Here is a 6,000-nt window from a genome sequence, read left to right as displayed (position 1 = left end):
GGGTCCTGACTGTCTGTCATTTCAGGATTTTGCATCCTTTATTGCTGGATGAATCAGACACTTCATCTCTGTCCCAGGGAATTCCCAAGACACCGGATTTCCTAGTGACTCTTTCCCCGTCTGCACACGGGAAGTTAGCCTGGGTTTTGTACCATGAGCCTGACATTTCATTGATTTGAAACTTTTTTTTGTACTCTACTCAGAATGAGATTTCACGTGAGAGAATCTCCTGGACTCAAACAAGAGGCGACGTTAGGAACATCTGGCAGGGTGTCTCAAAGCCAAGGTGAGTTGGGTGCCTAATTCCCTTGGGCATTCCCTGAAAGTGCCATCAACTGCAGCGAGTGCGTATCTATAGACGATTACGGTGAGGTAAATGACACGCGCACACAGCCGGATTCAGTGCACACTAAATCAATCGATAGCATCCCTCTGACTTCAGCGGGCTTTGGGAAACAGATCCTGGGACCTTCTATTCCTGCAACAGGAAAATGCTAGTAATGTTACATGCCACACAGCTACATTAAAGGAATATCAAGGTTGCAAACTGAAGCTCTCAAAAGTTAGATGTCAGAATTTAGGAGGCCAGTGTGACCATAATTCAGCTCCCTGCATTATGTGATCACCTACTGCTCTTCTTCCAGACTCCTGCCTCGTTTGTCATTACTAGGCTATTGGCCAGATCAGTGGATTTCAACCTTTTTTACTTTTGCAAACCCCTAAGAAAGTGGAAAGGAGGTGCTGACCCCTTTGAAAATCTTAGACATGGTCTGTGGTTCCCAGGGGTCTGCCTGTGGACCATAGGTTGAAAACCTCTGTGCTAGATCATTGGAGATCAGCCACTAGAAGGCAGCATGGTATGAAGTACCCAAGTGAATCTGCTTTTGTCCTGTGGAGAGGGTGCATTTCAGTGTGAGATGTATGGCTGTCAGTGAATGTGATGGGAAAAGAGAGGTGATATTATCAGTCAGTCCCTCTAGGTTTGTTTCATTTTTGATATTTTGGGGCTAATTGGCCAGGATGACCAGAGGAAACGGGTGATCTCACAACGGAAGAGATTCCAAATGTGGTGGCAGAATGATGCTCGTTTGGAGCGGTGTGTTAATTAGGAGCAACTGTAAGTGTGTGGTCACTGCACGGTTGTGATGCACTCAGGGGAATATTAACGCAACTCATGACTAATCCCCCTAACGTGTTAAGATACCTTCAGTGAGGCCAATCTCTTGAACTACATAATTAACGCTAAAGACACAAGGCCAGATCTTCAGCTGATGTTAGTCCGCAGAGTTGTCCTCACTGGCAAGCTCTTTGATATACAGCAGCGAGGGGAAATTAACTGAGACATAAACTGATTTCTGACATTGAAAACTCCTGGGTCCAGTTCCTCACCTGGTGTAAATGGCTGTAGCGCAGGGGTGGGCACTAACATGACGGTGATCTGCCTGGCTTGGTTCCTGGCGAGGAGTGGCTATGTTTACCCGCATGGGCACAAGTACCAGTGATCGCTGCTCCCATTGGCTGCAGATCGCTGTTCCTGGCCAATGGGAGTGGAGGGAAGTGCTGTGGATCTGGACACTTCTTCCCTTAGCTCCCATTGGACAGGAACAGCAATCTACAGCGCTGCGATCATCGGAACCGGTGGCCATGCAGGTAACTATAGCAGTGGGTACCCTGATGGATTGGCTCTGGCCCGCAGGCCAGTATGTGCCCTTCCCTGGTATCTCACTGCTGAAGTCAGTGAAGCTGTTGAGCGGATTTACAGACTGTTAGGGCTGAAGTGGCCCAGACCAGGCCATCTAACGCAAACCTATTATTGGGGTGTGGAGAGGGAGGGAGCATTGCTATCTCCAGACAAGCCAGGACTCGAAGACTCTCCGTGAGTAAAGGGCTTGTGCCGCGTGACATAATCCTCAGTGTGCCCGTCACAAACACCACCCTCACAAAGGACACCAGCTGGCACCTTTGGTGGCTACGAGAGTCCAAGGACTGACTTACCCTCTTGACTCCTGAGTGTGAAATTCTGGACCCCTGACGTCCATGGCAAAACTCCCATAGACTGTAGTGGGCCAGGATTCCGTCCCCAGAGTGGCGTCTACAGCCCAAGTGGGAGGAATATTGCCAGATCCATGTGCAGGAAATAGTATTGTCCCACTTGTTAATTTAGGGCTTGTCGACATGCTGCCCTGCTGTGATGCCATGTAGACAAGCCCAGCTGAGTCTCGAAACATTGCCGTGAGCTAGGGTAGTGCCTTCCCCACTTCACATATGAGGAAGATGATGCTCTGAAAAGGGGTTTTGTTCAGCATCACGGAGGAAGTCAGACGTTCCAGCTGCCTCTGGACACGGTTTCAAGGCCTGCTGTGCAAAGTGCGGATAAAAAGGACTTCAGTTCTCAGGGCTGTCAGGCTAGTGCTTCCCACTAGAATGGGGTCCCTTTCATCAGCCGTTCTAGCTAAAGTTGTTTGGCTGATGCTAGCATGGTAAGTTATAGAACATTTTTCTATTACCGGGAGGGAAGAGAGAGCTGATAATTACCCAACAAATGTACAAGGGAAGATAAAGGCCTATTGCTGCCACCTACTAAATAAGCCCAGTTCTGACGGATTTGGGCTTGTTTAGTCTGCAGAAAAGAAGAGTGAGGGGGGTTTTGAGAGCAGCCTCCAACTCCCAGACGGGGGTTCCAAAGAGGATGGAGAGAGGCTGTTCTCAGGGGTGGCAGATGGCAGAACGAGGAGCAATGGTCTCAAGTGGTAGTGGGGGAGGTCTAGGTTGGATTAAGGAAAAACTGTCCCAACAGCCTTGCTGGGCCCTTAGGACAGGTGTGGGGGGTTGGTCCTGCTTCATACCCCCAGAAGAATCAGGCCCTGGGGCAGTTGCCCCCTTTGCCCACCCCAACGTTGGCAGGCCTGGGAACGGGTTTCCCTAGGGAGAGGGTGGAATCTCCACCCTTAGAGTTTTTAAGATGACACTTGACAAAGTCCTGGCTGGGATAATTTAGTTGGGGTTTGCCCGGATTTGAGCTGAAGGCCGGACTCGATGGCCTCCTGAGGTCTCTTCCAACTCTAATCTATGTTAGGCAATGCCCACGCCTCTCTTGGGGCAGCCCTCTCACTCAAGTAGCAAGGCAGAGGGTGCGTTGGTGATTGGATTCCCTTCAGCACAGAGTAGGCAGTTAGAAAGGACTTGGAGTCCAGGCCCTACAGGAAGAGGCAGTGACTCAGAACTCTTGGGTACCAATTCCCCATACTGCCTGGGCCTCACTACGCATACTTGGTGAATTCACTTTTCTACGCCTCAGTTTACCCTTTGAAAAATGTGTCAAACACCTTAGAAGGCTGTTGTGAGTGCTAGTTATTTAGGATCAGGTTTTAAACCCCTTGCTCCCACAAACAGGATTGGGAGGAGCTTTTGTGCAAATAATTCACCAATGGGAGTAAGGCATTCATAATCTGGGTGGGGCTATTTCAGAGTTGTCTGTGGGAGGTAAGTGACCAATTTCAGTTGAATTCCAAGGAATTCCCTTTGGCATACAACCAAATCCAAGCCCTGGCCTTAATGTTCTGGGACAAGGAGCATGCTAAACATGCACAATATGGACTTAGCGCGAGACACCTGTGGTCCTCAACCTACAAGGGACTGTGTTCCCATGGGCTTTGCTTTGGTGATGGTGAATCTCCTGGACTCAAACAAGAGGTGACATTAGAAACACTTGGCTACATGAAGCCTACATGTTAGTTTACAGGGAAACTTCTAAAAAGTGCATCCAGAGGGGAAGGAGGTTACATCATTAAAAATAGGTCAGGTAGGATGTGACAAAGCTGCATCGCAAGATTAGTCTGACTTTTTCAGGAGGAAATGTGCTTATTTGACTACTTTCTGATCGAGGCAATGTTTTTCTTAGCCCATTAACTAATTGAGTTGAAGGCAAAAGGTCTTCCTACTGCCACTCACCTATGAAGCTGCTCTTTACCCAGAGAGATGAAATGTTTGCTCCATTAAAACAGCCTGTGAAATAGATGAAAGTTCAACAAAAGCTATAAATAGTAACTGGAGCGTACTTTCCTAGAGCATGCAGATCCTCCACACTCACGATATCTTGTCTGACATTAGCTCTAGGTTTGACGTGAAATAGCTTTCTTGCAGCTTCTGGAGAATGAGCAATTAAAACAATAAAGAGGTCAAATAATTCCAGGAAAGCTGGTGAATTCCTACAGAGGAGATGACAATAATTGTTCTTCAGTGGCTCTCTCTGCTAGGCTGGGAACTTCTCTAAGGAATGCCTTCTCCTGATAATAACGTGATAGGTAGCAGCCAGCATAGATTTGAAAAGAACAATTCATGTCAAACTAATCTGATAGCTTTCTTTGAAATGAAATCAAGTATTGTGAATAAGGGAGACATGGTGGATGTAGTATACCTAGACTTTAGTAAGGCATTTGATATGGTCTTGCATGACTTTCTTATAAATAAATTAGGGAAATACAACCTAAATGGGGCTACTACTGGGTGGTGCATAACTGGCTGGAAAATCATTCTCAGAGGGTAGTTATTAATGATTCACAGTCATGCTGGAAATGCATAAAAACTGGGGTTCCACAGGGATCAGTTCTGGGACTGGTTCTTTTCAATATCTTCATCAACTATTTAGATGATGGCATAGAGAGTATGCTTATAAAGTTTGTAGATGAAACAAAGCTGGGAGGGGTTGCAACTGCTTTGGAGGATAGGGTCATAATTCAAAATTATCTGGACAAACGGTCTGAGGTAAACAGGTTGAAGTTTAATAAGGACAAATTCAAAGCACTCCACTTAGGAAGGAGCAATCCATGTCACACATACAGAATGGGAATCGACTATCTAGGAAGGAGCATGGCAGAAAGGGATCTAGGGGTCATAGTGGACCACAAGTTAAATATGAGTCAAGACTCTGACACTGGTGCAAAAAAAGCAAATATGATTCTAGGATACATTAACAGGAGTGTTGCAAGAAAGACACAAGAAATAATTATTCTACACTGCTCTGCACTGTATAGACCTCAATTAGAGTACTGTGGAGTACTGGGCACCACATTTCAAGAAAGATATGGAGAAATTGGAGATGGTACAGAGAAGAGCAACAAAAATGATTAAAGGTCTAGAAGACTTGACCCCTGAGGGGAGACTGAAAGAATTGGGTTTATTTAGTTTAGAAAATAGAAGACCGAGAGGGTACATGATAGCAGCTTTCAAATACCTAAAAGGGTGTTACAAAGAGGAGAGAGAAAAATTGTTCTCCTTGGCCTCTAGCAGAGTGATTAAACACTGGAATAAATTGCCTAGGGAGGTTGTGGAATCTCCATCGCTGGAGACATTTAAGAGCAGATTAGGCAAACATCTATCAGGTATTATCTAGCTAATGCTTGGTCCTGCCATTAGGGCAGGGGACTGGACTTGATGACCTCTCGAGGTATCTTCCAGTTCTAGTGTTCTATGATTCTATGACACTGCCACCAACCCTCTTTGTTATTGTGTGAAGTTGTTTGTTTGTCATCAAGGGTGGTATATCTTTGGAAACAGAGGCCCTTCTGGGAGACTTTCCTTCTTTGCAAGAGGATGCTGTGATCCAAGACACTAAAAGGAATTAAAAAAGAACTAAATTCATGGAGGTTAGGTCCATTGGAGGCTGTTAGCCAGGATGGGCAGGGATGATGTTCCTAACTTCTGTTTAATGGAATAACACCTCAGTGAACATAAAATATTATTCTGCACATGCATGAAAATGATTAGAGGGAATATTGCTGCATGTGTAAGAACATAAGAATGGCCATACTGGGTCAGACCAATGGTCAATCTAGCTCAGTATCCTGTCTGCTGACAGTGACCAATACCAGATGCCCCAGAGGAAGGGAACACAACAGGTAATCCTCACATGATTCTATCTCCCTCGCCCCTCCCTGTCTTCCACTTCCTGAGAAAACAGAGGCTAGGGACACCATTCCTACCCATCCTGGCTAACAGCCA

At 46.1% G+C, this 6,000-nt stretch overlaps 1 long non-coding RNA gene across 1 annotated transcript in view; it reads left to right on the top strand.

Moving 5' to 3' along the window:
- Positions 1-200: 200 nt before the first annotated feature.
- Positions 201-6,000, top strand: part of LOC112546175 (uncharacterized) — a 50,336-nt gene continuing 44,536 nt past the window's right edge. Inside the window, exon 1 of the long non-coding RNA XR_003089811.3 lies at positions 201-286. This is a non-coding gene — a long non-coding RNA (uncharacterized LOC112546175). The remainder of the gene's footprint in view (positions 287-6,000) is intronic.

Source organism: Pelodiscus sinensis, chromosome 4 (assembly GCF_052426305.1).
Source record: "Pelodiscus sinensis isolate ZL-2025 chromosome 4, ASM5242630v1, whole genome shotgun sequence".
Lineage (NCBI taxonomy): Eukaryota > Metazoa > Chordata > Testudines > Trionychidae > Pelodiscus > Pelodiscus sinensis.
Note: the sequence above shows the minus strand (reverse complement) of the source record. Positions and strands in the feature narration are given on the sequence as shown.